The 23,970-nt window shown below is 44.1% G+C and overlaps 1 protein-coding gene and 1 long non-coding RNA gene across 6 annotated transcripts in view; one reads left to right on the top strand and one right to left on the bottom strand.

Annotated features, from left to right (window-relative positions):
• Positions 1–5,339, bottom strand: part of ARMC3 (armadillo repeat containing 3) — a 63,063-nt gene extending 57,724 nt beyond the window's left edge. For 2 of the 3 annotated variants that reach the window (XM_069960530.1, XM_069960532.1), the window contains exon 1: positions 5,245–5,339. The gene's annotated coding sequence lies outside the window, so the exon portion shown is untranslated. The other variant, XM_069960531.1, reaches the window with a different exon arrangement.
• Positions 5,340–8,842: 3,503 nt separating this feature from the next.
• Positions 8,843–22,920, top strand: LOC138784839 (uncharacterized). Of its 3 annotated transcripts, none has more exons than XR_011361961.1 (2): positions 8,843–9,040; positions 22,707–22,920. It is a non-coding gene; the product is annotated as an uncharacterized lncRNA (long non-coding RNA). The 3 variants fall into 3 exon arrangements; XR_011361960.1 differs by lacking the exon at positions 8,843–9,040 and adding an exon at positions 10,604–10,779; XR_011361962.1 differs by lacking the exon at positions 8,843–9,040 and adding an exon at positions 12,044–12,121.
• Positions 22,921–23,970: the final 1,050 nt, after the last annotated feature.

The raw sequence follows: 23,970 nt of genomic DNA, 5'->3' as shown, positions 1-23,970 counted from the left end.
GTAAGCTACGGCCGCCAGGGGGGTTAACTTACATACTCACAATGGGATGTCAATCCCGCTGCAAGTATGTATTCTCATTGGATCTCGTACCCAGTTTCCAGCTGAAGTTGACATCTGGTGGCCATCAGCAGGACCCGGGAGCGGCGCTACGGAGGCACAGGGATGGGTGCCTGCCTGCCTTTTCTTTTATTTGGTGGCATCTCCCCTTTAACCTTGCACATATGCAATTTTTAGTATTTGTGAACTGTGCAAGATTACAGGGGTACTCCAGTGAAAATCTTATTCTTTCAAATCAACTGTTTTCATAAAGTTATACAGGTTTGTAATTTACTTCTATTTAAAAATCTCAAGTTTTCCAGTACTTATCAGCTGCTGTATGTCCTGCAGGAAGTGGTGTATTCTTTCCAGTCTGACACAGTACTCTCTGCTGCCACCTCTGTCTATGTCAGGAACCGTCCAGAGCAGGAGAGGTTTTCTATGGGGATTTGCTATTGTATTGGACAGATCCTCACATGGACAGAGGTGGCAGCAGAGAGCACTGTGTCAGACTGGGAAGAATACACCACTTCCTGCAGAACATACATCAGCTGATAAGTACTGGAAGACTTGGTATTTTTTAAATAGACAAATGACAAATCTATATAATTTATTGAAACCAGATAATTTAAAAGAAAAAGTACCCCTTTCATCAAATTGTTGCAGGATATGCAAAGTAGCTCTGGCGCCACCTTTTGGGAGGCAGATTTTTTTGGCTGATAACCTTCTAGCCGCAGTGTCACTGTCACATATATGAAGCCAAAATAAAATAAATCTCAAACTTCTGAACGTCAGGGTAGTTGCAGATGGTATAAGAGCCTTACATCTGCTCGGCGTTACTGTGCCGAGGGTAAATCAAACCATTACCACCTGTTCCTTTAACAAGCTGAATACCACATAACCTCATTCTGTTACTTAAGTCTAAGTGACAGATGGATTTCACCAGATTTAGGTGTCACAGGTGTGACTTACACATAGGGATCAATGCAGAGGTCTCTTTTCACCCACTTTACTAATAACCAGCACCTCCTGTTCCAGTATATCACGCTGCAGAGAATGAACGTGACGTGTATACATCGTCCTTGCGGAGATTAAATTTGTAAAAATCATATGCATATGAGTCTATATGGCGGCACACTGAGGCCCAGCTGTCTTGAGGCCTTCGGCTGTCGGGCATGCTGGGAGTTGTAATTTTGCAAGGGCTGGAGGACCACAAGTTGTTTTTGCGTTACGTGTCGCTTTGCTGTAAAGTGAGACGCTGCAAAATATGTAAAGAATACACGCCTATCTCTTCTTTGGTCTTATAGACAACACATGATCAATGGCTATAAATGAGATTATAAGATTTAGGGAGGATAATAAAACTTTAATGGACTGATGGTGCGGTGGAGCCATCAGACTCACTTTACTGATATTTTCTTGGCATGTTGTTGCATTTTTATACTTGTTGAGAAGGAGTGGAAAAACTAGTCTGCACCGTCATATATTGTGGAAACCTGACAGAGCCAACATCTGTGCTTACTCTAAATGACCTGTGAAGAGGAGACCTGTTTCTATATGACCTGCAATGGAGACAAATCCTGGTTCTATATCACCTGCATACAGGACAGGCTCTGGTACTATATCACTTGCATACAGGACTGGCGCTGGTACTATATCACCTACATACAGGACAGGCCCTGGTACTATATCACCTGCATACAGGACAGGCTCTGGTACTATATCACCTACATACAGGACAGGCCCTGGTACTATATCACCTGCATACAGGACAGGCTCTGGTACTATATCACCTACATACAGGACAGGCCCTGGTACTATATCACCTGCATACAGGACAGGCTCTGGTACTATATCACCTGCATACAGGACAGGCCCTGGTACTATATCACTTGCATACAGGACTGGCGCTGGTACTATATCACTTGCATACAGGACAGGCGCTGGTACTATATCACCTGCATACAGGACAGGCCCTGGTACTATATCACTTGCATACAGGACTGGCGCTGGTACTATATCACTTGCATACAGGACAGGCGCTGGTACTATATCACCTACATACAGGACATGCCCTGGTACTATATCACCTGCATACAGGACAGGCTCTGGTACTATATCACCTGCATACAGGACAGGCCCTGGTACTATATCATCTGCATACAGGACAGGCCCTGGTACTATATCACCTGCATACAGGACAGGCCCTGGTACTATATCACCTGCATACAGGTCAGGTCCTGGTACTATATCACCTGCATACAGGACAAGCTCTGGTACTATATCACCTGCATACAGGACAAGCTCTGGTACTATTTCACCTGCATACAGGACAAGCTCTGGTACTATATCACCTGCATACAGGACAGGCTCTGGTTCTATATCACCTGCATACAGGACAGGCCCTGCTTCTATATCCCCTGCATTCGGACAGGTCCTGGTACTATATCACCTGCATACAGGACAGGCTCTGGTTCTATATCACCTGCATACAGGACAGGCTCTGGTACTATATCACCTGCATACAGGATAGGTTCTGGTACTATATCATCTGCATACAGGACAGGTCCTGGTACTATATCACCTCCATACAGGACAGGCTCTGGTTCTATATCACCTGCATACAGGACAGGTCCTGGTACTATATCACCTGCATACAGGACAGGCTCTGGTACTATATCACCTGCATACAGGACAGGTCCTGGTACTATATAACCTGCATACAGGACAGGCTCTGGTACTATATCACCTGCATACAGGACAGGCTATGGTACTATATCACCTGCATACAGGACAGGCTCTGGTACTATATCACCTGCATACAGGACAGGCTCTGGTACTATATCACCTGCATACAGGACAGGCTCTGGTACTATATCACCTGCATACAGGATAGGTCCTGGTACTATATCATCTGCATACAGGACAGGTCCTGGTACTATATCACCTCCATACAGGACAGGCTCTGGTTCTATATCACCTGCATACAGGACAGGTCCTGGTACTATATTACCTGCATACAGGACAGGCTCTGGTACTATATCACCTGCATACAGGACAGGCTATGGTACTATATCACCTGCATACAGGACAGGCTCTGGTACTATATCACCTGCATACAGGACAGGCTCTGGTACTATATCACCTGCATACAGGACAGGCTCTGGTACTATATCACCTGCATACAGGACAGGCTCTGGTACTATATCACCTGCATACAGGACAGGCTATGGTACTATATCACCTGCATACAGGACAGGCTCTGGTACTATATCACCTGCATACAGGACAGGCTCTGGTACTATATCACCTGCATACAGGACAGGCCCTGGTACTATATCACCTGCATACAAGACAGGCTCTGGTACTATATCACCTGCATACAGGACAGGCTCTGGTACTATATCACCTGCATACAGGACAGACTCTGGTACTATATTATCTGCATACAGGACAGGCTCTGGTACTATATCAGCTGCATACAGGACAGGCCCTGGTACTATATCACCTGCATACAGGACAGGCTCTGGTACTATATCACCTGCATACAGGACAAGTCCTGGTACTATTTCACCTACATACAGGACAAGCTCTGGTACTATATCACCTGCATACAGGACAGGCTCTGGTACTATATCACCTGCATACAGGACAGGCCCTGGTTGTATTGGCTGTTGTTATGTGACTTACTAGCTGTGTGTATTGAATAAATGTAGGACTGTTGTCCACCTACAGCAGGTTATAACATACAAGTAGGAGGAGCCTGGGGATTACACAGAAAATCACCGATATGACATCAGCAGTGCACCGCCATGACATCACTGCTGAAGCCAGAAGGGGGTGGGATTTAGGGCCCTATTCCACCAAATGATTATCGTTTGCATAATCGTTAACGATTAACGATCTCAAACGACCGCTATTGCGAAAGACCTGAAAATGTTCACTCATTTCCATGGAGCGATAATCGTTACTTATGATCGTAATTGCGATCATTTTTTCTTCGCTATTTATTTGCTATTGCGTTCGTATCTATTGCGAACGACCGAACGGCGTCTTATTCAATGCGAACGATTTGCGAATGTTTTGCGAATGAGCAACGATAAAAATAGGTCCAGGTCTTATAAAGCGATCAACGATTTCTCGTTCGGTCGTTAATCGTTAACTGCATTTCAACCGAATGATTATCGTTTAGATTCGAACGATTTAACGATAATCTGAACGATAATCGTTCGGTGGAATAGGGCCCTTAAGGGCCTATTACACGGGTCGTTTAGAGGAGCAAACGAGCGCTATTAGCGCTCGTTTGCTCCTCGTTCCCCGCTCGCTGCCACCGCTATTCAACGCGGCTGCTGCGAGCAGGTGAGTGCGGGAGGGGGCGTCGGGGAGCTGCGGGGGGGCTGCCCGGGGGATCGCTGATCGTCCGGGCAGCCCATAGGATACAGCAGCTGCTATTCAACGGAGCGACGGCAGCAGATCGCTGCTATATCAGTCGCTTGTTTTTCAACATGTTGAAAAACAAGCGACTGCAACGATCAGCCGACATGAACGATATCGGCTGATCGTTGCACTCTATTCCACGGGACGATTATCGTCCGTAGCGGCCGATATCGGCCGAATACGGACGATAATCGTTCCGTGGAATAGGGCCTTTAGTCTCCATGGATACAACTGTGGAATAATGAAGAACTTGCAGCAGATAATCAGTACAGCTCCGAGACCCTACAGCCCTTTAATATTATTCCCTCCACAGCGCCACCACAGGATGTGCGGAGAACTGCAGCCAAGTAATGGGGCCAGAGGGCTAAACTAGTAGTGCAGCCCCATCTATTGCAGGACCCAGGGCCCTGGTGACCATAGTGACGTCCTTATAATATACCATTACTTTATAAGAGAGGAAAACCTCTTTACAGCTGCTGCAAAACTACACCTCCACCTGTCAGGGCATGCTGGGAGTTGTAGTTTTGCAACAGCCAAAAGATCAGGTTGGGGAACACCGGACTAAACTAATCGTAAAATTATGTATAAATATTACACGTGTGTATATAGCACATATGACCACATACTGTATATCCTCCATCCCAGGCCCATACATACAGCTGTGTTCACACTTTGCAAAACAACTTCCCATTGCCATAACACCACACAGTGTATCAGTCCAAGCTGCAGGGGCAGCACGTCCCGTATCACGTCCGTGTTCTCGGTGGTTACCTGTCTGTGTGCGCCGCACGGTCGCCCCTCTCCCGGTGTATGTGTATTGTCGCTAGGAAACGCCGAGGACGCGCCCCCTCACTTCACGGGAACGCGCAGCGAGGACGGCGGCTGAGCGGAGAACTTTCCGCAGTGCGCTCTATGTCGCCCCCTAGGTGGTACTGCAGGGATTAGGCAGTGTAGTGTAGCGTGTACAATCTACAACTAGATTGATCAGCATCACGTGATGTAATCGATACCCAGGTGCATAAAAATGTATACAAAAAACAATATCACTTGTGCTATGCATACAGTATACACCAATACATATATATGTAGAATATTTGATAGATATAAGAAAATAGAAAGAAAATACATATAGATAGGCAAACATTAATAGATACATAACTAACTATGTATAGAAGCAAAATTATCTCTCTATCTATATCTATTTCCTATTATATATCTTGCTCTTCTCTTTTTCCTATATTCCCCTCCATTGTTTAGCCCAGACAGCGCCACACATTTAGTAGTGGCTACGTCTGGTATTGCAGAGCTATGCTGTTTCATCTCATTCAGGTGGTTGATACTAAGCTGCAATACCAGGCACAACCACTTCCACATGTGTGGCGCTGTGCCTGCTATACAATGGGGAGCTCCTTCAGTCATCTGATTGATGGACGTGTTGAGCTTTACTAATACTGATGCTAGTGTGATATTAATGGTCCACCATAATGCTAGCCCAGCGATAGAGTAAGCCATTCATGAGAACGCACCTTGTCAGGTTGTATGTGAAATAATGTGAATTTATTTAGCGGTATATTCTGCTGATATATATTCCGGACCGCTGAGGACCCTAAACTGTGAATAGGGACTATTTGGAATCTACTTTGCGCAGTCTATCTGCTATCGGACACGAATATAGATTCTTTTACATTCCCTGCAGCGCCTCCACAGGGGATATAAGGTATTACACAGGAGCGATGCTGGGCCCTCTAAGGAGATGTATGATGTATGCTGTCTGCTGTTTTGATGGATGAGCATCCTAAATGGAAGTCTACCCCCCCCAGCCCCACTCCCCTTTACATTATATCCCCTATATCATTATATCTCTTAAAGGGCCCATCCCTGGATTTTCCGTGGGACTCTTTAAATTCCAGACAATGGGAGGAGATTTATCACAGATTTATCACATGGTGTAAAGTGAAACTGGCTCAGTTGCCCCTAGCAACCAATCAGATTCCACCTTTCATTCCTCACAGACTCATTGGAAAATGAAAGGTGGAATCTGATTGGTTGCTAGGGGCAACTGAGCCAGTTTCACTTTACACCATGTTTGATAAATCTCCCCCAATATGTTTTCCCTACATCAGATGTGCCTGGTGAACACACAAGAAATGTTGGGCGATTTCAGCTCTAAAGCATACACAGGCTGCAACACTGGACCGGTACATAGATACTGATATAGGTCATAGGAGTCGCAATTGTGACCGGCCCATAAATCAAGGCCCCCCCTAAGTTCTTTAAAGCTCTATCCTTTTTACTGTTTACTTTTCAGTACATTTAATGTTAACATACAGAAGAAAAAAAACAAACAAAAAAAAAAGAAAAAAAGAAATCAGTGTTGTTTTTGTTTTTTTTTAAATACCTAGCCTAAGGGCGATTCTCTTTGTTCCTACTGTAGACTCGCTCATCTCTAAAAATAATAAAGATATATACTTACCTGTCCAGGCTCCCTGGTGTCCTACTCTCTCTCCCCCACTCACCAAAGGCACCACTGAAGCTTCTAAAGCCGTCTCTGAAATGACTGCTCAGCCAATCACTGGCCGGGGTGCTGTCCCATCTCATACAGTGATTGGCTGATAGATCTGTCACTTCAGAGACGGATTTAGAAGCTTCAGAGGTGACTGTAGTAAGCGGAGAAAATTATACCCGAATATTTACTATTGTTAGCGATATCCATGCAGTCCTTGCCGCACGATAATAGGCTCTGTAAGCGAATGCAGATCTAGAATCTAATATGGCCCTTAAAGAAGTTGGGTCATAAAACAAGAGGCTGCAGTGAAAGAAGCAGAAGAGATTAGAACTGTGGGGGACATGTATGAAGGCCGTTCTCAAATTAGGCCCCGCCCCCAACAGACAGACCGGATTAACTAAAAGGTGAACCCCTTACTGAAATCGGCCTGATTGCACCTTCGAGCAGGCGTAAATTTTCGAGCGATAATCTGACCAGTCAGGCCAATTTGGCAGAGTAACGCTCATGTAAAAAAGACAACAATCAATCAGCCAAAGAAACGATAATCGGCTGAATTATCGCCTACTGGCCGCACATTGCTGGGTGTAATAGTGATTCGCAGCTGACAGCTGATGACTGTGTAAAAATAATAATAAACCTTAGACAGTAGTACCTTGGTTTAAGAGTAACTTGGATTGGGAGCGCTTTGCAAGAAGAGCTTATAGTTTTTCAAAATTGTAACTTAGTTTAACAGCATTGCTTTGGTTTAAGAGCTCCCTGTACTGGGTGGGAGGGGGAGCTAGGGAGGGTCAGGATCTGCATAGCGGGGTCTACAGCCCTGTACTCTGACCCCAGAAGTCTCCCTCACCTTCCAAATCATAGCAGATCCACTTCAGGCTGGGGCTTACATCAGGGGACAGGACTGTGGAATCTCTTCATAGCTATAACCGCTCTCTTCCCGGACAGAGTGCTGCTATACTGTGCCCACATCTGCCCTGCTCATTGCTTTATGCTTCCTGAAGTCTCTGTCTGCCCCTGTGTTTCCCATCCTCACCATTCCTGCTATAATGTGCTTGTACTTACATTCAGCTATACACACTGCTGCTATAATGTGCTTGTACTTACATTCAGCTATACACACTGCTGCTATAATGTGCTTGCACTTACACTCAGCCACTCACACTGCTGTATAGGAAAGTTTCTGTCACTGTCCTCCTGCACATTCTCAATTCTCACTTCCTGATTGGTTCATGCTAAGCACACGCCCCTTCCCCATTGCATACACATACCTCTGACAGCAGCCCTGCTTCTCTATTTTAGCCTGTTGTACTACGCTACTGCATTATGGGGATCTGCAGCTCCATCCTGTATCTACAAACTGCTGCTGTGTTATCAGGTTTATGCAGTTACTATACATTATACTCCACATGCTGATTGTTATACTCTACAGTAACTTATAATATCACATATTAAGCTGCTTCTAAATTGTTTGTTTCATTTGTTTTACATGTTATTCAGAATAAAAAATCATTATTATTTTTTTTTTGGGGGGGGGGGGGGAACCAATTGTCTGCATTTCAGTGATTTCCCATGGGAAAATTTGCTTTGGTTTAAGAGTGGATTTGGATTACAAGCGCGGTCCCGGAACGAATTATACTCATAATCCAAGGCACCACTGTATATATATATATATATGTATATATATATGTGATCATTAATTGAAGGAAGCATACTGTATCTATAAGACCATAGATGGGGAAGGACCCCAGACGGCCATTTGCATCAAGGGCTCGTGAACCTTTAGTTACGCCCCTGTATATCTAATTTGCGGACATATGTTTTGAGGAAAACCGAGCCTCTTATTCCTTCACAAGTGCAAAGCGATGGGTGATATTTGTCCAAGAAACTTTCGAGGGGAGATTTATAGCTGTATGTTTATCCTGTAATACTCATCAAGTCCTCGCACAGCCGGGAACAGTGGGAGCAGTCAGCCCAGCACCAGATGCTTGAAATAAGACACTCTCTCCAAATTCAGGCCTTTGTCTGTTTTTTGGGCCTTAATCTTGTAGACAGCTGCCAAAGGTAAGTGTAATACGATTTATTGTAAAAGTCAGCGTCTATAAATATTGGAACATCTGTTAACATCTATTTAGGTCAGTCCTGTATAGTTGATTTGCTAAATCTTTGTTCATATCATAGAGCCCGGAGAGAGATCTTCGGCAAGTGCTTTTTTTTTTTTATAATAATAATGGAAGTGGACATTGGCAGTCTACACGCAATCCGCAGCGTCAAACCCGGCCCGGCGCTTCCAATCCTCCCTTTTTCAATACGGCCAGGAAGTTTTGTAATCTCTCCGATAGCGATCGGCCACATTAAACAGGAACCATCACATTAGACAAATTGCTTCTGAGGCTTAAAGGAAAGGGCTTTATCACTATTACCGAAATTGAATTCTAAATTGGAGACCGAGACGGCATAATTTACTCCCGGTTAAAATAATATACTTTTTTTTTTCTTTTATTATTTCGACGTCCGTCTCGTAACGCGGTTCTGTATAATTGAATTGTAATTTAGGAGACAATAGAATTAAAAGGTTTTATTGGAAATAGTTATATAATAATGTCAGGACTGTCCGTCTCCATTATACACCGCTCTGGGCTGCTTTTTTTATATAGATTGTTTCAGTACAGGGATAGAATAAGCTGTGTTAGCGCCCAAGGCAGGGGTTCAGTATATACCGCCATTTGGTTCAGCACAGTCATCCCTCCTCGCCATCCCGTTTCGTCTTACATCCTACTGCAGGCGTTGGTAAATGTATTCCCCTGGTATACCACCCTGGCCAATGGAGGTTGAGGTGCCCTGGATGATATAGGGCGCAAACACCAGGAATTGAGGAGTGTAAGATGAGGTTCACACCAGGACTTACAAATCGACACAGCTATAATGCAAATTTCTTATCTGTGATAATATCATGATGCCCTGAATTGTGCAAAATTGCGGTAAAAAAGCAGCTATTTTTTGGAAATCATGGCAGAACTGTAGCCAGCAGACAATACACCACTGAAAGTATAAGTCTTTTTGGGTGGCCATGGGCCCCCAGGAGCTCAGGGCCCCGGGCTACTGCCAGAAAAGGGCCTATTATAATCCGGTACTGACTGTAGCATGATGTGAACTTGGCGCATGAGCTTGAGGTGAAAGACTAGAGATGAGCACAACTCGAGCATGCTGGAGTCCGATCATTCAGCATTGGAATACCGGTGGCTGAAGAAGTTGGTTGAAGCCCTACGGAGTCCTGGAAAACATGGATAAGCCATAGGCCATCGGCTGGTCCTTTTTTTTTCCAGACTAGCATCCAATTTCTTCAGCCACCGGTATTCAAATACTGAATAATCAGACTCGAACATGCTCGGGTTGTGTTCGTCACTGGTTCTCCCTTCTCTACCGTAAGGATGGACACACTGGGTGAGATTTATCAAACATGGCGTACAGTGAAACTGGGTCAGTTGCCCCTAGCAACCAATCAGATTCCACCTTTCATTTTCCAAAGAGTCTGTGAGGAATGAAAGGTGGAATCTGATTGGTTGCTAGGGGCAACGTAGCCAGTTTCACTGTACGCCATGTTTGATAAATCTCCCCCACTGAGTATATACACTGAGGACACATATACTGTACAATTCTTAACTTTGCACATAAGCTTTCACAGTTTTATCTCCTTCACCTCCAAAATTCTACACACGGATCAGATGTGAGCAGGAGATAGTTTACTCTCAGTGTTCTCAATATTCTCCGACTTTCAGAAATAAAAGCGCCACGTGCTTCTTGTAAGTTTTAGTGCAGGAGATGCGCCCCGGCTGATGGCAGAGGTTACCGGAGAGAGCCAGATGTATCTCTATGTGATATTTAAGCTTCAGCGGTAGATTTAGTAATTGGGGGATTTCAGCGATGAGGTTGACAGATTCGGACTACACTGCTTGTGAACTCATGGTAGATTTGTGTCAAGGACTGGAAAAATGAAATGTCTGGAATAAGGGTCATGCTAGGTGGTCTCATTAACACCTGAAGTGTAAAGGACTGTTCATATGCAACAGAGATCTCAAAATCACTTCCATACATATGAATGAAGTCATTTCGGCAGTAAGCACTTGGATTTGTACAAGCTGCATTCAGATGAATGGGATAGTCACAGAAATTTCTGGAACATTTTTTTTTTACCTTGTTTCCCTGAAAATAAGATCTAAGACAGTGGTTGTTACTTGTAAATATGCAGGCAAGGCATGCTGTAATTAGCTCCCCCTGGTGGCCGGAAGCCCCCATACAGTATGCTGTCCCTGCTGAGCTGTACAAGTATGCTGTGGTGAGCTCCCCCTGGTGGCCACAAGCCGCCATATCGTACGCTCTGACATGTGAATTCTTCATAGTCATAGTCAAGAGGCCAGGCCTTCAAAAAGAGAGACAGCACAGTACCAGGGTTAAAACGGGAAGCATCATCACACAAACTCAAAGGATCAGGGCGGGTGCGTTCACGGGCAGGTCAGGCAATCAGTCAGCAAGCACAAACTAAAGAACAGACACAGGTCAGGATACATGGGATATTAACGGAGACACCGGAGCACACAAGAATCCAACAATGCTTAGGCAAGGGAGGAACTGGCGGAGCGGGTTTAAATAGCCACAAGTGGAATGGGATTGGAAGAAGGCAGATGTAGGCGACACACTGGTCTTTTAACCTGAATGGCAGAGCTGACAGTAAGTATGATGGAATTAGAAATCTGCATAGAATTTGTGGGTTTCCTTCAACCCTCTAAAACATACTGAAATTAGGTTGAGTCCCGATGAGGGCAGAGACCAATGTGAGTGATGACAATTCCTGTACAGCGCTTACTTTAATATTTATATACTAGGCCCTTGGAGTCCTATTACTATCAATGAGAGACAACAACACCTGTCTTGTTGCCCCTAGCAACCAATCACAGCGCAGCTTTAGTTTGGATTCCGCTTTTAAAAAATTAAAAGCTGAGCGCTGATTGGTTGCTATAGGCCACAAGTAATTTTTTCCGATCTGCCCCTTTAAGAAAGCAGTAGAATGTTATTTATATGCAGCCGCAAGATCCCTGTTATAACAACATGATCTGATTTTTAACAAAACGAAGCAGAATGACTTCAGTGAGTTCTCTGTTCAGACTGTGACTGTTTTCCCGCAGATTAAGCCTCATGCTAATGAGATGATCACACTTCTCTGCCTGCTCTATTAAAAATGGCTTGTGAAATTCTGCGCCTGCCGACAGCTAAGGATTTCACCGGAGAAGGATTTTCTTTTCAACGTGATCCGTCGCTGGAGCTGCTTTAGATGTCAAAAAATATACTCATTTATCATTAGGGATGAAGAGCCTGGGTCACGTCGTTGTCATTGTTATATGTGCCGTAAGAAATGAGTAAGCTTTATACAGAGATACTGTAAGAGATCTATTTTCTTTGAAAGACAGCGCTACACTTGTCCGCAGGTTATGTGTGGTATTGTAGCTCAGCCATATTCATTTTAATAGAACTGAGCTGCAATACTAGAAACAACCCAAGCACGGGTGTGGCGCTATATAACCAAAAATATACGTGGCTCAGACAGCCAATGGGATAACACTGCCACTGATTGGCTGAGCAGGCCTATGATGTCATATTCCGGAACCTGGAAGCTCTATGTAGAAGGGACTGAGCTCCATGATATGATACCGGCAGTAGAGGTGGGGAAGTGGGAAGATAAGTGTATGTTTTGATTTTATTTTTTTCTTATTTATAACCTAATTATTTATAATTATAAAAACAATTGCTGCCCGATAACACTTCTAAAAGGGTTAGGAAAACATAAGAACTCTCTTCCAGAAACAGCGTCACTCTTGTCTTGTTTGTGTGCGGTATTGCAGCTGAGTTCTTTTTAAAGTGAATGGAGCTGACTTGTAATACCATACACAACCTGTGGACAGGGATGGCGCTGTTTGCAAAAAAAAGTTGCTACTAATCTCAGACTACCCCTTTAAGGAGAGTGCCAAAAGACATATGGAGACTTTTAAGCCATATGTACTCCACTGGGAATTTGGAGAAATAAGGTACGCATTGTAGCTTAAAAAGAAAAGCATTTGCTCTCTGGTGCCACCTGTTGGTGGTAACATCCCTTCAAGTCAATGCTTGACTAATTAGGGAAAGATATCAAGGAGTTACAACTGCACTACATATGTGGTGAACAGCTACTGATGGTGGTTAGCCGTGTTGGTGTTGTTTGTCAGCTCAGCCAGTGATGTTAGTTGTTGTGACGCCAGTGCTAGACCAGCACACAGGTGTGATGTTGATACCTGCTTTGTTGTAGGTGGCTGGTTTGTGTTCCCCAAATGGTTGGTAACCTGGCGGGATGTTGTGGGTCCTTTAGGCTCTTGTCCCGGCAACCCTGAGTGGCGACTGACCCACTCGGATAGTCGGTACCGCCACCCACAGAAGGGGGGAAGGTAACCCAAGGTGTGCCGCAGTGTGTGTACAGGTGCAAGTGCGAGCAAAGAAGACAGAGTCCTGGGCGTAAGTATAAAAATATAACAACTTTACTGGAAAGTTTTGCAGTTTCACAGACAGTAGAAATCTTGAGACTTTAGTGCTGAACTTAGTGCTTGAGGAAGGTGCTTGAGAAGAGTAGAAGAAGTAGTTGTAGTAGTGCTTGTACAGTAGAGAGTAGAGGGAGAGAAGTTTGCCAGAGGAGCCCCAAACGAATGTAGCCTTGTACTCTGCCGGAACCTTTGGTAGATATCTTTATTGAAGTGATACTCGTACTCATGTTTAGACACTGTAGAACCCGTCTGGTAAGTGTATATGACAGATGGTCACGTAGGCTGGAAGGGTTGGTCAGAAATGGTGACATCAGTTAGGGGGGTGGAGCTAGAGCTTAAAGACAAGATCCAGCTAAGCTAAGCATCTAAAGGCCCTATTCCACGGGTCGTTTAGAGGAGCAATATCGTTCGTATTCGGCCGATAACGGCCGCTACGAACGATATTCGTCCCGTGGAATAGAGTGCAACGATCAGCCGACATCGTTCATGTCGGCTGATCGTTGCAGTCGCTTGTTTTACAACATGTTGAAAAACAAGCGACTGATATAGCAGCGATCTGCTGCCGTCGCTCCGTTGAATAGGACCGTCGGCAGCAGATGCTGCTATATCCTATGGGCTGCCCGGACGATCAGCGATCCCCCGGGCAGCTTCCCCAGCAGCTCCCCGCCGCCCCTCCCGCACTCACCCGCTCGCTGACGCCGCGTTGAATAGCGCCGGCAGCGAGCGGAAACGAGGAGCAAACGAGCGCTAATAGCGCTCGTTTGCTCCTCCAAACGACTCGTGGAATAGGGGCATAAGGATGATGTGTTGTCCATGGAGAGAGGGAGGAGCTGGGGAGCTGGAGACAATACACATTGTGTAATTCTTCTATTTTTATCTTCCTGTTAGGGTGAAGCATGCAAAACCACACTGAAGTTGGTACTATTAGTGATAACACTATATTATGATACCGGAGTACCCCTTTAATGTGAGATCTATTTAAGGTGGGCAGTTTTGTAAGCAGATGGATGGAGTGTTTCACACCTGCATATTCTGTACACTGTGCATAAATCCAGATCCTCACTTATGTATACACAGCAAAGTGTTTCCTGACGGACAGAACATGCTGGCACAGCAGCTGTAACCCTACTAGTTGTAGACAAATGGCTTATGCCTGGAGGTGAATGCTGGGGTGACCCAGAGCTGTACAGTAACCTGTGTGCCAGATGGAGCGCTCCAAAACTCTATCTCTTTATGTTTCGGAGATTAAAGTCCATGTAAAACAATGTCACAATCTACTTTAAACAGATTTAGCTTGCACTTAGAGCTCATGCTGCCCGAAAAATCGGAGATACACGTATTCTGTATAGGGCATCCAGAAAATATTGTACTATATCAGAACCCTAGGGGTCCATTTAGACAGAAAGATTATTTGACAGATTATCTGCCAAAGATTTGAAGCCAACGCCAGGAATGGACTTGAAAAGAGGAGAAATCTCAGGCTTTCCTTTATGACCTGATCTCTGTTTATAGCCTGTTCCTGGCTTTGGCTTCATATTTTTGGCAGATAATCTGTCACATAATCTTTCTGTGTAAATGGACCCTTATGCTGGGTTTACACGGAGCGATAATTCGCCCGATCGTACGATTAACGATTTCTAAGTAACGATTTTTCTTTTTTAACAATCAGCGTTTAGATGGAACGATATATCGTACAGAAAATTCGTTTTCCAATCGTTTTGCGATCGCTTAAGCCTATCTCGCACATGGGTAAAATCAGTGAACGACTGTTTACACAGAACGATCGACGAATTTTTTGCGAACGACGAACGACGATTTAAGAACATGTTAAAACATCAAAATGAACGATTTCTCGCTCGTCGTTCAATCGTTCGCCGCGTTTACACGTACGATTATCGTTTGAATTCGATCGTTATTGTGCAAATTTGCACGATAGTCGTTCCGTGTAAACGGCGGTCCCGGCCTGTGATTGGCTGAGCGCTCCATCAGCTGACAGACCACTCTGAAGCTAGAGTGCGTGGGACGGGGAGGAAGACAGAGCGGAGGAGAAGCCCTGCAGGTAATGTATTGTGCTTCTCAAATCATCGGTCGCCCGCCGCGCACCGCTATTCCACCGTAGCGATGCGCGGTGGCGGAACAATGATTTTAGGTCTGGCCCTAAATGAACGATCAGCCGATGACATGATCATCGGCTGATCGTTCTCTCTATTCCACCGAGCGATAATCGGCCGAATGGGGCCGATTCGGACGATTATTGTTCCTGTGGAATAGGGCCCTTAGTGATGCATTCTCTAGGAGAAGAGGAAGTAATGTGATTACTGTTCCAATTCTACATCAATTGCTACTTAAAGGGGATGACTGGCGGAAAAAATTGTTTTCAAATGAACTGGTGTCAGAAAGTTATACAGATTTGTAAATTGCTTTTATTAAAAAAATCTCAAGTCTTCCAGTACATATCAGCTGCTGTATGCCCTGCAGGAAGTGGTGTATTCGTTCCAGTCTGACACAGTGCTCTCTGCTGCCACCACTGTCCATGTCAGGAACTGTCCAGAGCAGGAGTTATTCTAAGGAGATTCACTACTGCTCTGGACCATTACAAAACCAAAAAAACAAAAACGAATGCAAGACCAATATATATAAATTTACTTTATTGTTTAGATATCAAAGAATGAAAAATATTTAAAAAAGATACATCACAAGGGGGCTAGAGCTGATACAAATCCCCATACAAACGGTGGATTAACTAGGTTCTTACACATAGAATGTCACATCACAGAACAAATGACAGTAGAAAATGATGAACCTATATATACTGGGCACTGGGCTGGTAGTACATGCAATAAATAAATAAATAAATATAGCTCACAGTGAGTATACAAAAATGAATGCCATCCTCCTATAATAAAACATTACCCATACGTGTCCTTAGTACATGAATCCACCTCACCGTACACCCGACGCGCGTTTCGCGTGTTGCTTTATCGAGGGTAAAGCAACACGCGAAACGTGCATCGGGTGTACGGTGAGGTGGATTCATGTACTAAGGACACGTATGGGTAATGTTTTATTATAGGAGGATGGCATTCATTTTTGTATACTCACTGTGAGCTATATTTATTTATTTATTTATTGCATGTACTACCAGCCCAGTGCCCAGTATATATAGGTTCATCATTTTCTACTGTCATTTGTTCTGTGATGTGACATTCTATGTGTAAGAACCTAGTTAATCCACCGTTTGTATGGGGATTTGTATCAGCTCTAGCCCCCTTGTGATGTATCTTTTTTAAATTTTTTTCATTCTTTGATATCTAAACAATAAAGTAAATTTATATATATTGGTCTTGCATTCGTTTTTGTTTTTTTGGTTTTGTGTTGGACAGTGTTGGGTGCGCATAGACCGCACTATTTGAGCCTTATGTAGGATTACTGCTCTGGACCATTGCTAACATGGACAGAGGTGGCAGCAGAGAGCACTGTGTTAGATCGGAAAGAATACACCACTTCCTGCAGGGCATACAGCAGCTTATAAGTACTGAAATACTTGAGATTTTTAAATGGAAGGAATCTACAAATCTGTATAACTTTATGACACCAGTTGATTTGAAAAAAAAAATTTTGTACTCCTTTAAGAAGTCCTTTCCAACCTTGTGCAATAAAAATGACTATCTGCTCTTTGTCAATGCTAATAGAGCTCTGCATCCTAAGGGCATAAATAGGTCCATTGGGGGGGTACAGTGACTACTCACAACACACTGATTGATCAATGCTGATGTTTTAGTGAGAAAAAACATTGTAAAATGGAGAGATTTGCTACCTACACTGTTTCCCCGAAAATAAGACAGTGTCTTATATTAATTTTTAGCTCCCAAAGATGCGCTATGTCTTATTTTCAGGGGATGTCTTATTTTTTCAACACAAACAATTAACACTTATTGTTAAAGTGTCACTGTCGTTTAAATTCTTTTTGATAGAAATCAATAGTACAGGCGATTTTAAGAAGTAGTTGGGTTTATTAGCCGAAGAATGCATTTTTATCATGAAAAAGCAGTTTGAAGCTCTCCCCCCTGTCTTCATGGTTCTCTATGGGGAGGGGAAGGGTTGAGGGAGATAAGGCACCAAAACAGGACAACAAAGAGTTAATTTACAGCTACATCACCGGGCTATCTCCTCTGACAGTCAGCACTGACCTCTCTGACCTCTGAATACCAGCTTTCACACAGGTCCCGCTATATAATCATTTGTTCTCTGCTGCCAACTAATCTCCCTCCTCCCCTCCTCTCCTCTCCATTGATTACACAGGGCCCTACTGATGTGAAAGAGTCGAGATTTCCTGATAATGAGCAGTGAATGAGAGAGGAGGGTGGGGGGCGACCTGGGGAAAGTCTTTTTGAATGCAGATAATGGCATATTTGCCTAATAAACCCAATAACAAAGTTTCTGAAAATCGCCTGGACTATTGATTTCTGCAACCAAAAAAAAAAAACACACGACAGTGACACTTTAAGCTGTCCTGTAAGTCCTCCACTATGCCTTATATTTGGAGGATGTCTATTTCCAGGGAAACAGGGTAGTAAGCGTCAGCTCTAGTATACATTTACTTCCAGCCGTAGCGAGAGGAGCGAGTTCTGTGATTGAGCTTCAAGTAATAATTCACAGGGGCGTAGCTAGGATTCATGGGGCCCCATAGCAAAAAAAACTGCACACTAATATGTATATATATATATATATATATATATATATATATTAAAGATGAGTGAACCTCGAGTATGCTCGAGTCGATCCGAACCCATTTGATAAGCGGTGGCTGCTGAACTTGGATAAAGCCCTAAGGCTATGTGGAAATCATGGATATAGTCATTGGCTGTATCCATGTTTTCCAGACAACCTTAGAGCTTTATCCAAGTTCAGCAGCCACCGCTAATAAAGTGCTGATCGTTTGGGTTCGGATGGACTCGAACCCGAACCCGGTTCGCTCATCTCTAATATATATATATATATATATATATATATATATATATATATATATATATATATATATACTCGGTTGCCAAAGGGAGAATCCTTTGGTTATTTACATAGGTGCAGGAGCAGACTACCTTTTGCTTAACTTTTTTTACTGCAGTGTGTAAGTGACCCAGTGTTCTCTTACATGCTGCAACACAAAAGAATGTTAATACAGAAGACAATTAGCTCTGATAACCCTTGACCTCTGCAGGAACTCAGAGAACAGAGGTCAGAGGTTATCAGAGTAGTCAGGCAGAGAGCTAATTGTCTTCTGTATTAACCCTTTTTTTGTTTTGCAGCTTGTTAGAGAACACTGGGTCACTTACACACTGCAGTAAATAAGGGGTTAAGCAAAAGGACACAAGAGGCTCTTATCTTCCCTGGGCCCCCTCCCTCCACGGGCCCCATAGCAACCGCCTTCCCTGCCTCTATGGTAGCTACGCCACTGATTCATCATATATTATTTATTTAGGAAGGTTTCATAAACTTCAGGGACCTGTTGTGAATCATGGATATGCTTAATTCATTTATACTTGTACACTTTAGCAAACACATTCAGAATGGATGCCTGGACCTGATGTAAACCTTAGGGCTTGGTTCACACATGGCAGATAATTTAGCTGTGGTTTGGTCTGTATATCAGCAACCAGGTCTAGAAGTGATTCAGGCCAATTTTCCTGCAGATGTTACCCATTAGATAACAGAAGGCTGGAGCCATAATTTGGTACCGATATATAACTACACATAGAGCGTGCTGCAAGTGTGCAAAGATGCAACACGTCCACAAATATTTAGCACCAGGGATACGGGCAGAGGTGGGGCAGGTGCAGTACACCTGGTAGTATTAGCAAACACAGTCCAGTGTTGGTAAAAGTAGGAAGCAGGTCCAGTAGGTGGTGCTGGTCTGCAGCAGAAGGTGCCACCCAGGGAGGGCAATAACCTCAGGAAATGATGTAGCAGAGCTGGTAACATTCAGGTGGCAGATTCAAGCAAAGATGTAGCAGAGCTGGAGAGGTTCAGGTAGCAACTAGTTGCAAAAAGAGCTGGGGATGATCAGGTTGCAGCTGAAAAGTCAATGCAGCCAAGTAAAGCATAGTATAGAGGGTAGGAAACCTTGGATCGTCAGTTGTTGTAAAACTACAACTCCCACCATGCCTGGACAGCCAAAGCTAAAGCTTTGGCTGTCCAGGCTTGATGGGAGTTGTAGTTTTTCAACAGCGGGAGAGCCAAGGTTCCCTACCCCTGGCATAGTAGAATAAACAGGTACCAGTCAGATGTAGTATATCAGGACAGGAACATACACCTTAGCTATGGCAAAACCACAATACTGCTCAGGCACCAGTGAACGTCTGGACAGTTTTAAAGGGGTTATCAAGGCTTATAAAACATGCCTGCTTTCCTCCAGAAACAAAACCATCCATTGGTGGGGTTTTACAGCTGAGTTCCATTAAAGTGAATAAAGCTGAATTGTAAACCCACACACAACCTGAGGACAACGGTGGCGCTGTTTTTTTTGCAAGAAAGTAGCTGTGCTTTTTCTAATCCCTTTAAGTAGAAGATGCCAAGACAGGTGGACGCACATGCCTCCTTAAAGGGGTATTCCAGGGGAAAAAAATCACTTTTCCCCTATGCACAGGTGAGAAGGAAAGTAGGAGATCTCCGGGGGTCTGATCTTGGTACCCCTCCGTATCTGGCCTGGCTTCTGTATTATGAATAGAGCCGTGGAATATTAGTGTGACCCAATGGGGCTCAGACAATGCATATAAATCTGGAACCCATCCACCTGTCTCCTATTGATGACATAAATGGATGGGACTGTGCGCTAGTACTCTCATGCGCCAATGTTTTCTTCACCCCTGCATCTTAGCCTGAAAGGCTTCTCATGTCGATAGCGAGACGCTAATGATCATCTTTTCCAGAAAAAAAAAATAGTTATTTGTACATTTATCTGTAATTACTGCAAACAACAAAATAGTAATTAACTTGGTAGCGTCTTTGCAGGAGAGATACGTTCCAGAATGTGAAGATGCTGCGGAACTCAATTAGCATATATTAATGAGGAGCCGGGAGGGGGAGAGAGGAGATCATTCATCGGCCCTGACACCTGGGAGGAATGGCTTTCATCTGGGCCTTCATATTTCTCATTGCACACAATCATGTTCTGGAAAGTGGCCTCTTTGTATTCATCACCGCTCACATATTGGGAAAACTCTTTCAGCAAAGTGCCAGTCACCAAACTGAGATATTCTTTATTAGAACGTTATAGATATATGTAACATCTGATACAGGGAGACACCATGCAAGTACAGTATATGGTAGGGGTAGGGAACCTTGGCTCGTCAGTTGTTGTAAAACTACAACTCCCATCATGCCTGGACAGCCAAAGCTAAAGCTTTGGCTTTCCGGGCATGATGGGAGTTGTAGTTTTGCAACAGCTGGAGGGCTAAGGGTTCCCTACCCCTGGTACATGGACTTCATGCTCTCCTCATAGAGATTTATGAGGAATATTTATCAAACATGGTGTAAAGTGAAACTGGCTCAGTTGCCCCTAGCAACCAATCAGATTCCACCTTTCATTCCTCACAAACGCTTTGGAAAATGAAAGGTGGAATCTGATTGGTTGCTAGGGGCAACTGAGCCAGTTTTACTTTTTACCATGTTTGATAAATCTCCCCCTATGGGGCCTATTTCATGGAGCGATAATCTGCAAAATCGGCCGATTATCGCTCGGTAGAATGGAGAAAATGATCAGCCGATGATCGTGTCATCGGCTGATCATTTATTTAGGCCCAAACCTAAAATCATCGGTCACCCACTGCGCATCGCTTCATGGAATAGCAATGCGCGGCGGGCGACCGACGATTTGAGGAGCAGCATACATTACGTAGCAGGGCTTCTCCTCCGCTCCGTCTTCCTCACCGGGTCCCGCAGCACAGCATCAGCTTCGGTGCTGCCTGACTGAGCTGTCAAACCGCTCAGTCAATCACTGGCTGGGACCGCCGCGGCCAGTGATTGGCTGAGCGGTCTGACAGCTCAGTCAGGCTGCTCCGGAGTTGATGCTGCGCTGCGGGACTCGGGGAGGAAGACGGAGCAGAGGAGAAGCCCTGCTAGGTAATGTATGCTGCAAGGGCTGCAAGGACATCGCTAACAATGTCCCTGCAGCCCTCGCTAAACGATCATCGGGCCGTGGAATAGGTCCAGTAAACGAGTGGCGATCTAGCAGATCGGCGCTCGTTTACACTGTTGATCGGGCCTGCGGAATAGGGCCCTATGTCTCTAACAATCCCTGCCATAGGATGCTTATTAGCCCCATCTCTTGTATGCAACCTAATAGACAGTAAGAAACCCCCTTATAGAAAGCATTGTTCCCCAGATGTTGGTAAAAATTGCCATATGTGAAGAGACATCTTGTATGTCCCTTAAAGGGCTACTTAAATAGTTTCTGAACCAACTGGTGTCAAAAAGTTATACAGATTTGTAATTTACTTCTATTTAAAAATCTCAAGTCTTCCAGTACTTATCAGCTTCCGTATGTCCTGCAGGAAGTGGTGTATTCTTTCCAGTCTAACACAGTGATATACATAAAAAAGTAGTAGGATCTGCAGCCACCACTAGGGGGAGCTCATTAAATATGGATTTCTATTGCTAGTATTGAAACTAATAATATTTGTAAAAGTCTGTATACAATGAGCTCCCCCTAGTGGTGGCTGCAGGTAAAAGCTGGTAGTATGTGCAGTTCGGTACTAGCCTCCTCTAACACATAGCATTCATATAGATATCCTTTATGGATGGTAGAAAAACTTTATACTGTTAGTTTTTAGCAAATAATCATGATAATATAACATTACAATGCAAACAATACCAATGGCAATTATATGGATCACTATTCTTGCAGAAAATTTTCCCCGGAATCTCTCCATCTATATTTGGCTACTTTAAGTGGTCACATAAACCCTCCAAAATCCCAATACAAGTCTATTCCCGAGAACTGGAGATAAGTATTCTGTCCTTATGGGACTTGTTGAATTGAGGCTTTAAATATTCTAGTACAGTCAGAGGAGGAACTTTCCTGAGCACAATCACCTGGCAAGTCATGACTTATAATTATACAATCCCCATAGACCTCACTAATAGCTTGTTTTTCTCTGTCTCTGCAGAATGGACAGAGCCAGCAGAACATTACGTAGCACCGCGGGCCCTCCGAGGATTGCTGGGGAAGAAAAGCTGTGCAGCAGCGAGTTATATAAGGCCATACATTGTCACCGCCTGTGTCCTTCTGTAAAAACACGGCCATTACCCGCATCATACTGTGCCCCGTAATGTGGAAAGTTCTTTTATGGTGGAATAATTAAAGAACGCTGTATACTCTGATATATACGCTCAGACTGTAGATTATTATTAACTACACTAACATAAGTCTGTGCTACCATTATGAGGAATATGCATTAGCCTCAGTGTTGCACTGGGGTATCTGGGGCCCACCAGAGGAAATTATCCTGGGGGGCCCATCAATGAAGAACCAGTGAGAAACGACACGTCAGTCAGGGTTTGTGCAGGTTCTAAAGCTGGGGGCCCACCGAAGGATTCTCCGGTCCTCCTGTGGGCCAGTCCGACACTGCTTACACATTTGGCCATAAGACCGGACCTTGACTGAGAAAGAGTTGGTGGCAGGATCCAATATTGGCAACTTCAGTGCAGTGGTTCCTATGTAGCAGAACATTGATGTACTGGGACTACGGAAGATATATGTATATCTAGCATATATAGCTATATATGTAGGTATTTTTAAATTGAAAATTAAAAAAAAAAAAAAAGGGTTCTTAGCATACCATTTGATTGAGTCATCTCACCATGGTAAGGTGACCTCAAAGGGACACACCATACACTGTAGATAAACCACTCCTGGGCATGTAGGATCCAGCTTTTCCTGTTTAAATCGCCCATGGGGATAGGTGGAGTGCACAATGGAGGCAGCCAACCCCACACATACAGCAGTGATGGGGAACCTTCGCCCCTCCAGCTGTTGCAAAACTACAACTCCCATCATGCATGGACCAGTCATGATGGGAATTGTAGTTTTGCAACAGCTGGAAGGCCAAAGGTTTCCTATCCTTGTTATACAGTAATAGCAGGAGTATCACTTCCTAAATATATATTTTTTTATTACATAAAAAATTGTCACTCTTTTCTATACTGCAGAAGCACATAATGACTGAAATCTCCAGGACTCCTGGCACATCTTCAGGATGAGTTATTCCCACCTGTATGGCACATGGTCAGGGGTGTACACAAACTGCCCCCGTTATCGGCTTTCAAATGCATGTATGGCGTCTACCCTTAGGGAACACACGTGTAGGATGACGTCACTATTCTGTGCATGTACGTCTTGAAGGAAGAGATACTTCTGGCCTTTATTACTGC

The sequence above is a fragment of the Dendropsophus ebraccatus genome, chromosome 2 (genome assembly GCF_027789765.1).
Source record: "Dendropsophus ebraccatus isolate aDenEbr1 chromosome 2, aDenEbr1.pat, whole genome shotgun sequence".
Lineage (NCBI taxonomy): Eukaryota > Metazoa > Chordata > Amphibia > Anura > Hylidae > Dendropsophus > Dendropsophus ebraccatus.
Note: the sequence above shows the minus strand (reverse complement) of the source record. Positions and strands in the feature narration are given on the sequence as shown.